The sequence below is a fragment of the Mauremys mutica genome, chromosome 1 (assembly GCF_020497125.1).
Source record: "Mauremys mutica isolate MM-2020 ecotype Southern chromosome 1, ASM2049712v1, whole genome shotgun sequence".
Lineage (NCBI taxonomy): Eukaryota > Metazoa > Chordata > Testudines > Geoemydidae > Mauremys > Mauremys mutica.
In genome coordinates this window covers 311,458,905-311,473,452 of record NC_059072.1, presented here as the reverse complement: position 1 = coordinate 311,473,452, position 14,548 = coordinate 311,458,905, and the positions used below count along the sequence as shown (strand labels likewise).

The 14,548-nt window shown below is 41.6% G+C and overlaps 1 protein-coding gene across 5 annotated transcripts in view; it reads right to left on the bottom strand.

The window, feature by feature from the left end:
- Nucleotides 1-10,422: 10,422 nt before the first annotated feature.
- LOC123369512 overlaps nt 10,423-14,548 on the bottom strand; it is an 87,299-nt gene continuing 83,173 nt past the window's right edge. For all 5 annotated transcript variants that reach the window (XR_006579070.1, XR_006579068.1, XR_006579069.1 and 2 more), the window contains 2 exons: nt 13,054-13,106; nt 10,423-10,993 (listed from right to left, as the gene is read on the bottom strand). The gene's annotated coding sequence lies outside the window, so the exon portion shown is untranslated. The remainder of the gene's footprint in view (nt 10,994-13,053; nt 13,107-14,548) is intronic.

Here is a 14,548-nt window from a genome sequence, read left to right as displayed (position 1 = left end):
TCAGGGCGTCTCGTCATAGGAGTAAGGGCTGCAGGATCAGGCCTGCTATTTGTCCCTGATTACTATTTGCTGCTTAATGACAATCACATTAGCTTCTCTGTGCAACAGTGACTTGCCACTGGGAAATGCAGCAATAAAGATGATCGATCTAAATTCCTTAGTATTGCATCATTGTCTCCTGGCATTTTTTTTTCCTGCTTAAATTCTATCTTTTGGGGATACATCTTGGATTCATCTTAGAATATATATAGATATAATCACCCACTGCAGAATGACTGAGGGATAAACTATGTTATAGTCCTCTGCTGCTGTGTTTGTGTGTGGCCTGACAGCCAGTGTATGGTGGCCTGCAAAATAAAGTGAGTAATAATAACTTAGACTTCAAGATGGAATTGCTATCAGTGGAATATTTTGCCTAAGGCAACAACAATAAAGACAACAAACCTGCCTACATGCTGGGCCTGTTTTCCTACAGACACAGTGATTCTGCACACCAAGACAGATAAATGTACAGGGTTTCTCCTTCTAGTTTATAAAGGTCTGATAAAATTAAATTACAGAGGCCAGCTAAGCACAGCCTTCCTCTGGTGAAAACTCTGATACTGCAGGGCAACAGCTTTGACTGGACAGGACAGATTGAAAGCAGAGACCTGAGAGGTAGCAGAGCCCAGTTCACAACCATTCTTCCCACAGGCAGAGCAGACTTGAACTGGGGGTCTCCTCCAATCTGGGTGAGTACTCTAACCATTGGCTCAACATTATGAAGGAGCTGCACTTCCCCCTATACACTCCTACCAGCTTCTTTCTAAAATAGCATAGGCACCTAACTGCAAGAGAGGATTTGCAGGTGAGAATCCTAAACCAAGGGAGGTGCTTGTCTCTGAAATGGGGCAGGGCTTAGCACACACCCCTTGGCTTGGCCTCTCCCATTGGCTAATTTAGAGAAGGCGCCACCTAGCATGCTGGTGTAACCCACACACCTCCAGGATATGGTGTTCTGAACCATCTAGTGGCACCAAGACCACTTAGCAAGAGAGAGAGAGAAAAAGAGATCAATGAGTTTGCTTCTGCAGTTGGCTTTTAGCTCATGCGGTAAAGACTCATGCACTAAGCTCCAGAGGTCCCACGTTCGATCCCGCCCACCAACGACTGGGGTCTGTTGGTGTTACACTGGCTTTTGTGAATCCCATTCTGAGGTGCCTATCTCACCCAATTCATTGTATAGCAAGTGTAAGTGCCTAACTTAGGCTTTGTGAATCCTGGTTATTTTATAGGTACCTAAAAGTGAGAGGTGATGACGCTCCATGTTACAATGCCTATGTTTCTCTGAGAATCTAGCCCCAAATTGCTAAAAATATACAGTCTAGAGAAACACGAATTAAAAATATGGTTAAAAACAAGCAAAACCATTACATTTATTAACCATGGCTATTTTATTATTAAAGAAAGGAAAAGAAAATATTAAACAAAGCAGCATAAAATGGAACACATAAAACAAACAAGGGTTGTTTCTGTTATAATCTTTTTTTGTGTATCTCTTAGTGGAGAGCTTTTAACAGAGATTGTGCTTTTGAGAATGAGCCTGCTTTTGGTGGGAACTCTTCTTTTGATAAATTAAGATCAAACCACATTATTTGCTAGTGAGTGCAGTCTTGTATATCATAGACACTAAAACAGTTTATAGATGGGAACAAGAGTTTTGTTTGTCGAGTTTATTATAGATAACCTAAACAGTTGATAAACGAGTAAAGTAAGTAATCTTAACTAAATCCAATCCAATCAAAAAAAGTATTTAAATCAGTTATTTAGAAGAAGTCATTTACAGAGTTGTCTTAAGACAGGCCAAATAATAAATATTAAGAATCTTAAATCCAAATCAAGTCGCACTGTGTCTCTGTTTACCAATGTTGATCCCCTATCTCCTCACGAGGAACACATGGTCTAACAGATTTAACAGGAGAAACTGCTAAAGTTTTGTTACAATAGCATTTCCCTATCCCAATAAAATCATTACAAGAATTTTTAAACCTAACTCCTTGCTAGTGCTTTAGCTAATTTCATTTTACTCATTCATGCTGAAGTCTTGAGGATGTCATTTGGAAGGTTGCTTCTTTCTGAGGCTTCTTTGTTCTTCTCCTTTGACATTTTGTAGCTGCTGTCTTGCTTGCAGAGACGAGCTGTGCTGGTTGTTGTATAAGGTGTGAGCACAGAGAGAGTGCTGCTTATTCAAGGCTGAGAGAGTTTTAGACCCCTCTCTCTAATTTCATGAAAGGGGAAAACACACCTCTTTTAGGGCTTGTTTAGACTTAAAATTGGCTGATGAGATCCTTTCATTGACTCCATGTTTTTGGTGACACCTTCAGCTCCTCAACATGCAGTCAGTTTGAGGAACGGGCATCAGACTTGCAATTAGAATGGACCACCAGCTCTGCTTTAGCTAAGTTTTAAAGAAGCTATCCATTTAAATCTCAACTCTTCTCAGTGCTCTAAAATCCACATGGTTACACAGATTGCCTTGACTTTTTTTTGGTTTGTTTTTATCTTATGCTGGGAGATTTTCAGCACATCCCTTTTAAAGTTAGCATTTTAATTTTTTTTCTTCAGTTAAGTTTCTAAAATATTTCTTCAGTTTCATTAGGTATCAATAGGAATTGAAATTCTGATTTTAAAAAGTCCAAACAATCCTGTGATTCACATAAAAGATTTTAGCTCTTAAAGTAGCCCCTTGAAATTAAATAATTCTCAGAGGGTCTTCAAACCCAAAGAGACATTCAAGAAGTCATTGTTGCTTTTATTTTATTTTTTTTAAACAATCCTTCAGAGGTGATTTTTTGTGTGTGTCTTTCTGAATTGGGTGAGAGAATTTCTTAAGTATTGTCAAACAATTAATTATTTCCCATATCTAGTTAAATGGATTTTGTATCTGTAATCAATTTAGTAAGGTTATTAGATTCCACATTGGTATGTAAAGCATTTTACCATCTATATAGCAATGACATTATGAAATTATATTACAAGCCTTGCCATTAGCTAAAATATATGTATACATGCATTTCAAGAGGGCTTGCCATTTTAACATTTAAGAGCTAAACATGTTTCCTACAAAATATTTCCCAGCTGTACTTTTTTTTCTTACAGTTTTCAGGATAAGGTATCTAAAAGTGCTCATAAAAGCATTAGTTTTCATGAGGATTTTGAATTGGTTTTTGTTGTGGGTTTTTTGTTTGTTTTTCCCCACAGGGAGGGATGCAAAGAAATCCACTTTATGACCTTTTTTTGTGGTCCTGATAACACATTGTTACATTCCGTTTTGAGGTATCACAAAAAAACATTTTCACCTTATTTTACTCAATTAGCTCTGTCCAGGCTGATTCCCCACTCTGGCACTTTGAGTGCAGAAGGTGGGAGCCTGCAAGAATTTTAAAAATTAATACTAGCCACTCCAGACTTGTATTAGACTCCTAAGGTTACAGCTTCTCCCTGACCTTGGATGGGTAGATGCTGCCACCACCCAGGTGCACAATGACCCTTTGAAACTAGAATGGTGCACTTGGGGATTCCTTCCTGTGGGGTGCGTGTGTATACACACACACACACACACACACACACACAGAAAAACAAAGGAAATCAGCTGTTGCCACCAGCTAATTAAACAACATATGCACAAACCTCTTAGGGACACAAAAATCCAATCCTGTTCTTTAAAAAGGTAAATTTTATTAAACCCAAAAAGAAAGGAAATACATTTGGAACTTAGGCTTTTTGCTAGATCTTAAAAGAAACAATTACAAAAATTAAGCATCAAGATAGCTCTCTTGAGGTTCAGCTTAAAGGTTACAACCAAAACAAAGGTTACAAGCTTAAAGATTACAAGCATCTGGGGTTAGTTCAGAGGAGTCCACAAGCTAATAAATAAACAGAAATAAACCTAATCGCATCCTGATCTACTTACATATCTGGGTTGTTAAATAAATAGTTTTAGATATGATCTGATGATTTTCATATCTGGCCCTCAGCTTCTCACAGCATAATTGCTCCCTGTTCCCCTCTTTCCCCGAGGACAACAACAGACAAAGGGAAAGCTTTTTTCACAATTTTAACAGCTCTAGCCTTCCCATTGGCTCTTTTGGTCAGGTGCCCACTCCCTTCCTTTTATCTGGACTTTTTTAACCCTTTACAAGTAAAACAAGTAGAGAACAGCTACCAAGAAGGACTATATAACTAACTGGCTGGCTGAGTGTCCATAGAAGGGAGCTGCCCCCTCCCCCACCTTCATTTATCACAAGCTCTGTTTATGTTTTCCTGAAATAAGGATTATCTAAATATTAAACAGATACCTCATACGGAGATAATTTTTTTAAACTATATATATATATCTTTTTTGGTTTTTGTTTGTCTTTTGATCCAAACTCTCCTTAGAGCAGGGATTGGCAACCTTTGGCATGCAGTCCGTAAGGGAAATCCGCTGGAGGGCCAAGATGGTTTGTTTACCTGCGGCATCCACAGGTTAGGCCAATCGCAGCTCCCACTGGCCATGGTTCACTGTCCCAGGCCAATGGGGGCTGCGGGAAGTGGCTGCCAGCACATAGCCTTAGAGGTATGATCTGCCATAGATTCACAACTTGCAACTAAAACTTCTTATTAAATATTTTATACAAAATACAAATCATAATGATCATTGGTTATGATTTTCAACCATAGCATTAAAGCCAACAATATGGATTTAAAGTAAAACAGGAATTACAAAAAATGAATTTTAGATTTTGTATAAATGCTTTTAGGGGTAGTAAAAACATAGTGTACATTTCCTTATCGACTGGAGAGTCAGTCATATTGATAGACAACAGAATTCCTAGAGATTATTAGCTTGCACATTTCAAATAATTAAATAAGCAAAAATGTAAGCATGTGAACTACTTTTCTTCAAGCATCATGTAAAAGTTAATTGCAGGTATTTTCTTACATTCAGTAAAGGCCCAGGAAAGTTTGTAATGACATAACATTATAAAAACACATTATTATTATTATGAATAACCATTTTGCATCAGTATTGAGATTTCTCTACCACACAGCCCAAATCAGCAGAACGCTTAAACTTGTGCTACCGTGTACTACAACAGCCCTGTTTTTAATAGGGCTTCAGCAGGTACTTCAAGTTCAGTACCTGTTGAAATTTTTGCTTCATAAGGATGGACTTAAGCATGTACTTAAGTGCTTTGCTGAATTGGGGACTGTGATGGAGCAGACAAACCTCACACTAGCAGAAAAGGGGTTAACGAGAATGTATGGGCCCAGCTAGCCCTACCCTGCTACAACCTGCAGCCAAAGCCAGAACAGGATGGGGAAGAAAAGGAGAGAACCCGGATCAGTTCAGAGCTGGCTGGTAAAGAGGCAGTAGGCAGCTCTGACTCTCGATGTGAGGGGAGCATCACTACAAGCCAGATTGCTGCTGGGGAAGAAGCACTGTATCCCTAACTTAGGGAGACTGGGGAGCACCTAGCAGTGAGTGAACTTAACTCTTTTGACTTTAAAGACATTGTGAGTGGAGGCCCCTCCAACCTTACATCTGCCTCTGCCCACAGGTATGCTGCAAAAGGACCACAAGGGAGTGCTGCTCCAGGTGAACTCCTGCAGACTGTTTTGATGATAGGGACCATGACCCAAGCTGAAGGGACATCGGTAGAAAATAGCCCAGGGCAGTGGATTTGGCTGCTGGGGATCCTACTGCTATTGCTTCCCACAGAAACCTGGGCTGGGATCTGGTAGAGAGGGAGGACCTGGTCCCCCACCATGCACCCTTAAGAGCTGAGACCCAGATGTAGTTGAGTCCTGAAGATTCCTGGTCTAAGGTCAGGAACCAGGCACCTGTGCTACCAAGCCAGACAAGTAAGGGTCTGGAAGTCAGATGTGCTCACAGCTAAGCTACATGGCTCTCTGAGCACCCTATCACAAGGACATAATAGCTCCCCATCTGCTTAAATGGTTACTGTACCAGCATTTTAAGATGCGTTGAATATGAAATGCTCTGTCTATATATATATAAAACCCTAAATTATTCTCTATCGCATAATAAAACTCATAATATATTTTATCATTTGTACAGTAGTGTTAACTCACCAGTTTTACCTATCGTATATGAAGGTATACGTTTGACTGCAAAATAAGTGATCCAAAGTACTCCATATGTGCAATGTGGGTGAGCTAAAAGTACTATGTAAATCTTAAATTATGCTTTTCCTAGGATGGGTCAGGAAAAAGGCTTAAGTATGTGTTTAAAATTAAACACATGCTTAAGTCCCATTTACTTCAGTGGGATTTAAGCATATGCCGAAGCGCCCTTCCTGAAAATGGATGTCTTCTAAAAATCATCCCTTCAATATTATATTACAACTGTTTCTTATGTTACTTTCCTAGAATTTTTTTGAAGGAAATTACGACATTATTTTTACCAACAGATTTTACTGTGTAATTCCACAGTTGAAACGTTACACAACAGCAGGAGTCCACAATGAAACAGCAGCACAAAACTGCAAACTAAATGAATATCATTGCAGTCAAATTATGACCCCCAAATATGGAGGAACATACATGCTATCTGCTCATCTATATGGGCAGGAGTGCTTCTTAATGTATACGCATTAGCAGATTTTTCAAGGTACCTGTGTATCTAAGATAACATGTATCTTCCACCTGTGAGGAAGATACATGTTATTCCTCTATGTTTATTACTGTATTTTACTAACAAGGTACCTGTTAGTCAGTCAGCTATAGAAGTGTTAGTAAAATACAGTAATAAAAATAGAGAGAATACTTTTTATCTTTCATTTGGCTAAAGATTTATAAGTTAGTTAAATCTCTTGTTTTCTTTCAGGTCAGTTGATGATTAATTCCATCTGCACAATTATTTTCCATCTTTATACATTAATGTGTAACGAAAAGCAGAAATGTCGTAGATTGATGATAAAATTTGACCTACCTATTCTGCATCATCTGTTTACACGTCATTTCTTAAATTATTCTTATGACGGTAAGACCAAATAATACTCGTCTTTTGGTCAAGCAAAGCCAGGTCCAACACTCAACTTGATAATATTTCTGTTTGTGCATCTGATTAGTTCCAAAATGTTAACTCATTGTACATAGTGGAGCCATGAGGAACATTATTACTTAACATTTATATGATAGCGCCTCACGGCCTGAACTAGGTTAAGGTCCTATTTGTGCAGTTGGCATAAATCCCGGGCTTCATGTATTCTAGCTCAGAGGATACACTTGTAAAGAAAAACTTGGCTTAATGCCACTTTGAAAGAACTGCTATAAATAAAAGATCTGCAAAGTAGCTGAGCAGGCTGCATTCTCCTGACTCCCGTTTGTTGTATCAAGAGCAGGTAAGCGGCTATGCTCAGTCTGAATGCTTGACAGCCTCTTACTCTGCATTACCATCAAGTCAATTCAGTATCTCTACAGTCAGGGCCGGTTCCAGGCACCAGCACAGCAAGCAGGTGTTTGGGACGGCCAATGGAAAGGGGCGGCACGTCCGGCTCTTTGGTGGCAATTCAGCAGTGGGTCCTTCAGTCCCTCAGAAGGACCTGCTGTCGAATTGCCACCGAAGAATGAAGCGGCGGTGGTAGAAGTGCCGATCACAGCTTTTTTTTTTTTTTCCGCTGCTTGGGGCAGCAAAAATGCTGCAGCCGGCCCTGTCTACAGTATCATATTCTATGGTCTTGTCTATAACAGGGATTTCAGTGGTGTAGCTGCAGCAGTGCAAACCTCCAGTATAGACACAGTGGTGCTGCTCACTCCAGTTTGAAACCAAGGTAAGCAGCACCAGTGCAAATAGCATTTTACATGTTTGAATTGTGTTTATACTTATGATTTGCACTGATGGTTGAAATGCAAGTATAGAGATAGCTTAGTTAAGGACTTATATATACTACCACACAGTTTGAACTATAGGGAGGTGAATAGTACTGCACAATTGCACACCACAGTGCATAACTCCCCCTACCCCCATGGACACGGCAGACATGAACTAAAAGGTTCCTAGTTCATATTAACATAGTCCTTTTCAATCAGTCCTACATTCATGCAAACTAGGAACCCTTTAGTTCACATCTGCAGCGTCCACACAGGGGAATTGCAGTGCAGCATGCTGGTGCACACTGCTATTCAAATCCCCACAATCCAAACCGCAGGGCAGTGTAGACAAAGCCTTATTTGCTAAGGGCCAGATTCTGCAGATGCAATTCAGGCTCAGTTAAATTATGCAGCTGCCAGATTCTGATACTTTGTACTTCCAGAGGCTACAGAGTTGAGTAATGGATGAAGGAACTACTAAACCTGAGTAAGGGTATCAGAATCTAGCCTTACTTAGAGATTGATTGCTGATTTCCAATGAGTTCCAAAAGTCTGATTACATTTGAATGACGCTTACTCCTGTTGATGGTTATCATCTCTAAAATTCCACTCATGATGTAGATTACTCATTCTGCTTAAACCATTGCATCCCACCAGGAGTCTTTTCTAGTTATGTTCTACAAGGAACATTTCATATTGTGTTTTTAATATATACTCTGCTTTGTGTAAAGCTGGCCACAAAAGTATATACAGAATGGCTACTTCAACTTTCTTCATCCTTCATTTAAACTACTTATTACACATAAGCAGTTGATGTTTCTCTGTTTATAGATTCAGGAGAAAAATCCAAACTGTCTTTCCCTGTCTTGCCCTGTCTTTCAGCTGAGTAACATTAATAATTACTGCCTCAAATACAATTACTGGAACTTACTATCCAGTCCTTTAAAATTTAGCCTCCTGTGGCAGTTTTATGACCATTAATAACGTCTGGCATGACATACATCATTTTTACAAGAAGACTTGTGGTCTGCATTGAAATGGCAGTTCCTATGATAGTTTGTTTATCCTTTGCTGGATCTATGACAAACTCCCTTCTGTGTTATCAGTATTGGTATAATATTGAATACTGGACAGACGCTAATTAAAGAACTGCTAATGTTTAAAGAAGTAAATCTTTTTGTTTGCTGAATTGCCCACCTCTGGAAAAAATCTATGCTTTCACTGCCTTTACTAAACACGCATGTAGGAACTTTAGATAAAACTATCAGGAGAGCCTAAACCCCATTTTCAAAATGACTTAAGCACTTAGGCTCCTAAGGCTCATATAACTCAAAATCAGCAGAGTCACTTTCCCCCCTCACACGTTCTAAAAAATAATTCACCATTCATCTGAGATAATCAACGTGGAGCTTTAGCTACACAGGTATTTTTGACAATAATCTGAGCAAATGAAAATAAGGTTCTAGAGTGAATGGCACTCAGCCAGAACTATAGCATGTGACCAGTAGAAGAGCTGGGCAAATGCACCAACAATTAACACCTGTCTATGCAGTAGGGTAATGTGCACTATAGGGGTGTGATTTCTAAAGTGCATCAATGTGTTGTGCATTAATTGGTCTGTGTGGATTCTGCTGGCGTGCACTAAAAGTTTCCTAGTGTGCTTTCACATAGCACAGTTGGTGGCAACCAGCAGGCTCTACACGGACCAATTAATGCATAATATGTTAGTACAATTTAGAAATGACAACATTGTAGAGCACATTGCTTCTCTGTGTAGACAAGCCCTTAGTTCTGTAGCTTTTTTATTAATAAAACCTGTAAATCCACTTTGCTGTTATTCATTATCCTTTTATTTGCTTTATTTATGAACATTCAAGGGAGTGACAGGAAGACAGAAAGCCCTCAGAATCACAAGAATCATCTTAGGCTATGAATACATTGTGTCCCTTTAACTATACTGGTATAGTTAAAGTGGTACAACCCACCTAGTGTGGATGTAGTTTTATTGGTATAAAGCTATTGCTGTATGGGAAGGAGAATGAGCGCTCCTGCTATAAGGCACCCTTTATAGTGGCATGACTTCCTACAGGATGGAGATTGTACCACTTTAAAATATCAGTAAGTCTAAATTAACCAAGTTACACAGTACAAAATCTGTGCAGAGCTAAATCCGTATGAATACCAGACTAATTACTTGTGAGAGTTTATATATCGGAAGGGCTGTTGCAGCTGCTTTGGAAAACTTTTTTTATTTACACAAGATTTCTTAATTACCAACAGAGAGAAATTTGTGTATAATAAATAAAACACACACACACACACTTGTGATATGAAGAGAATAAGGAACTCCAGTTTATGACTCACAGTTCATCCAATCAACGAACAAAAATAATATCTTGTGATTTAGAGAGCCAGTTACATGACAGAAATAACAAATCACAACCAACCAATTAATATACAATCCAAAGTATTTGAATTTCTTCAGACAAATACCCATCGAAGAATTGTGAACAAGAGATAGGAAACAAAGAGTAGGAATAAATGGTCCATGTTCAGAATGGGGAGAGGTAAATGGTGAGGGGTAGGTGGTCCCCCAACCATCTGGACTGGGGCCAGTGCTGTTAAACATAGTCAAAAATGATCTGGAAAAAAGGTTTAGGAAGATATCCACAATGGTGTGTGGAGTCATGGTGGGGTCTCCACCAAGTAGGGCATACAGCTCTTTATAAAAGGAGCAAATATGCAGCTCGGCACCTGATCAATTGTTGACCTCCCTGGCCTTCTGGTATGGCACTGCTAGTGATCCCTATCATATCCCTCCTGCATCCCCCAACAAATCTGCGCATAGATGTTGATGACTGGTCCATAGCGTGCTTGCACAGCCTCTTCTCCTCACAGGCCCAGAAGATCCACTATTTCCTGTCTACTCCAGGCAGGAGCACATCTGGAGCATGTCGCCAGCCTGGTCAATGGGGCAGTTGCATGCAACAATGGAGATCTGCTAGGCATGCTTGCTCAACTGGACAATAAAGGGAGGGTACTGGGGGCTTCATGTCTACCTGATCCCAGGAAAGTGGCATTAACAATTGTTAACAATTGACCAGAGCAGCCACTGTTGGGAATTGTGGGACGGCAGCTGAAGAACTGTTAAGGTCAACATAGGTAATGCAGTGATGTTTCTATGTTGGCATAATGGGTTACTTACAACAGTGAGAGACAAATTTAAATCTAAACATGCGCACAACTAGGTCAAAGCAAGGTGGCTTATATAGCCCTAACTCCATAGTGTAGACCAGGCCTTAGATAGAAACACAAGGTGCCTGATTTTCACACACATAAAGGCCATTTTACACTAACTTTGTCAGTACAAAAGCCAGGGGTCACCTGATGAAATTAGTATTCTTGCCAGCAAGTTAAAAAAGTAAGGATTCAACAGGTAGTGATCAATGGCTCGATATCTAGTTGGCAGCCAGTATCAAGCGGAGTGCCCAGGGGTCAGTCCCAAGGCTGGTTTTGTTCAACATCTTTATTAATGATCTGGATGATGGGGTGGATTGCACCCTCAGCAAGTTCGCAGATGACACTGCACTGTGGGGAGAGGTAGATATGCTAGGGGAGAAGGGGAGGGATAGGGTCCAGAGTGACCTAGACAAATTGAAGGATTGGGCCAAAAGAAATCTGATGAGGTTCAACAAATACAAGTGCAGAGTCCTGCACTTAGGATGGAAGAATCACATGCACTGCTACAGACTAGGGACCGAATGGCTAGGAAGCAGTTGTGCAGAAAAGGACCTAGGGTTTACAGTGGACAAGAAGCTGGATATGAGTCAACAGTGTGCCCTTGTTGCCAAGGCTTTTGTACTGACAAAGTGAGTGCTCATGGGAGAGCAGGGCAAGGGGGCGGGGCTGGAGGATATGTGAAGAGGAGGGGAGGTTGGGGGAAAAGGCAATGGGAAAGGAAAAGGGATGGCGAATGGGGTAGGGGAAGAGGGATATGAGAGTGGAGGATGGGCAGGGGACAGTGGGGAGAGGAAAGAGGATGGCATGGGGAGAGGAAGGGCAGTGTGAAAGGAGAATCCAATGGGGATAGGTGAATGGGGGGGAATGGGTGCCCCACACTAAGTATCCCCTCAGTAGCAGCAGCAGCTGGAGCTCCTCCGTTAAATTGGCCCATCCTCCACCAGCATTGGCATCACACCACCAGTGAGTACCCCTGCTACAGGTATCTCCTCCAAATACACACTTCAGCACTCCCCAACATCTTTCCCAATACACAGACACCTCTCCAGCACCCCCAAATATCTGCTCCAACTCCTCATCTCCTTCCCCCCGGCAGCATCCTCTATTTGGGAACTTGAAATATAGTAACCCTAGGGGTCATTCTGTTCTCATGGCCCTGGTTTCTGCAACTGGTGGGGTTCAGTCCATCCTGCCAGCAACCGCCTTCCCCCAGTGCCTGGGCTGGGCACTGGGCTTGAGTGGCTGAGCTCAGAGTTCAGGCTGTGTAATCGTGAGCCTGGTAGCCATTGGGTTGGGGCAGGGCAGCCAAGGGGAGCAAGGGATGGTTCCACTCTGCAGGCAGCGAATGTGGGGAGAGTGATTCAGCTGCAATGGCAGGTGCCTGGGTGGGAACTGGGGTGTGACCAGGCTGAGACGCAGGTGCCCAAGGGGGTGAGTATTCCAGGGAATACCTCGGGGAGCATCTCATCACAGCCAGGCTCCATGGGCAGGGGCCAGATCCAGGGGGTGTTGCCAGCCAGCGCCAAGCTCCTTGAGGGCAGAGGCAAGAGCATGTCAGGGGGCAGCTCAGAGTTGTACCACTTACCCTGCCTGGGGAACTCACAGCTGTGCAGAGGTGGCCTGGCTGGGTGAGCAATGCCCCAGCCAGTGCCCCAGCTCCCACAGCATGGAAAACCAGAGGCCAGGTCGCTCCCACCAGCTGCCGATCTGCTGGGTCCCTAGGGGGATGTGCCCCACAGTTTGAAAATCTCTGTGCTAAATGGGAGGCAGAAATCTGTGCGGGTATGTGATCCCGCTGACCACCCCACATGTCACCTCTAGGGGGAACAAATATGATTGCTTGTCCTGGGCGCTAAAATGCTTAGTTATAGTTCTGCTAGATCTCTCCTGCTACCCCCATTCCCCATTTCATTCTACTTTTGTCAAGCTTGGTCAAGGATTAGTCGATGAGGATACTGAAAGCTGGATTATCTCTTCACCTCCACAGCATACACACAAGGAACTGACTTCTAAAGAGAGAGAAAAATTAAAAAGGTGCTAAATTCCCAGATGGAGAAAGCACAACAAGGAAAACATTCTTGATATAAGATACAAGATGAGCCTTACAGTTAATATTAAGAGGTAAGAGGACAATTAGTGCATTCTTCTGGAGCTGACATATGGTTTACAAAATGAACAGAACTTGACACTAAAGAAAAACAAAATCTGTGAATTTAATACCATTGGCAGAGAGCAGCAATAGCTTCAGGATATAAAATCACAATTTGCCTGGTATTTGTTTAATCATTGCCTTCAGGTGCAGCAGAAGGAGGCACTGATGATATAATTTGATCATCTCTACTTTTCTCTCTTTTCAGATACTGATGACTCGTTGTGGGAAATTGATTGAAAGACTTTAGGCCTGATTCTGATCTCAGTGACACCAGTTTCATACCTGTGTGCAGGGCTGGCCCACAACATTTTGGCACCTGAGGTGGGGAGCTCAAATGACGCCCCCATTTCCCCTCGCTTGGGCCAAAACTTTGAAAGGTCTCAGTTCTGCCTTCTTCCTGTTCTACTCCTCTCATGGTACTGCTCTGCTACCTACCCCAATAAAGGAGAACTAACAGCTTAAATTGCCTTGTTCAAAAATTGTAAGTAATACTTAACTTTCAAACACCTGAACAGCAAATGTAACTTTTCTTGTCTGCATAGTAAACACTGGCATTTTTATCTGTTTGAATAATCAGAATGGTGCTTTCCATGCCTTCTTGGTTGCAAAGATTTGAACTGCTTCCTGAAGGCCCACAGTCTGGGCCAGCTCATGCTCTATTGAGACGGTTGCAAGGCCGATCAGCCTCTCCTGTGTCATTGTGGAGCCTAAATGTGTTTTTATTAACTTCAGCTTGGAGAAGCTGTGTTCTCCACTGGCAATGGTTCCAGGAAGTGTTAGAAGTATGCACAGAGCAACAAAAGCATTTAGAAACTGGGTGGTCATCTTACTTGTGCACATATATTCCAGAACAGACTTTGGAATTGATCCTGCTGAAATGTATCTTGAAAGGGCTTTCAGTTCATCGCCTAAATCACGTGCATCATTGCACATGTCATCATGTGTCAATACTGTCTTTAGTGCCCTGCATTGCTGGTGTAGGTCTTCTTCAGGTATAGTGAGGAGTTCTGGAATATCATACAACACCCCAAATACACTGCTGAGCTGCATGAAACGTTCTTCAACTGACTGTATTGCACAATCTAGCACTCGGTTAAAGAATTCAACTTTGAATTGTTGTTTGGGGTCTCTTAGGGGATTATCCCATGCCTCGTAATCAAAATGTCTTCTTCTTTGGTGATTCTTGTAATCTTGAATGGGTGGGAAAATAGCTTCAGTGTGAAGTTCCTCTGCCAACTTCTGTGCATTCTTCAGAACGTTTTGAAATCCCTCATCTGACTGGTAAGACTGTAGGTATGA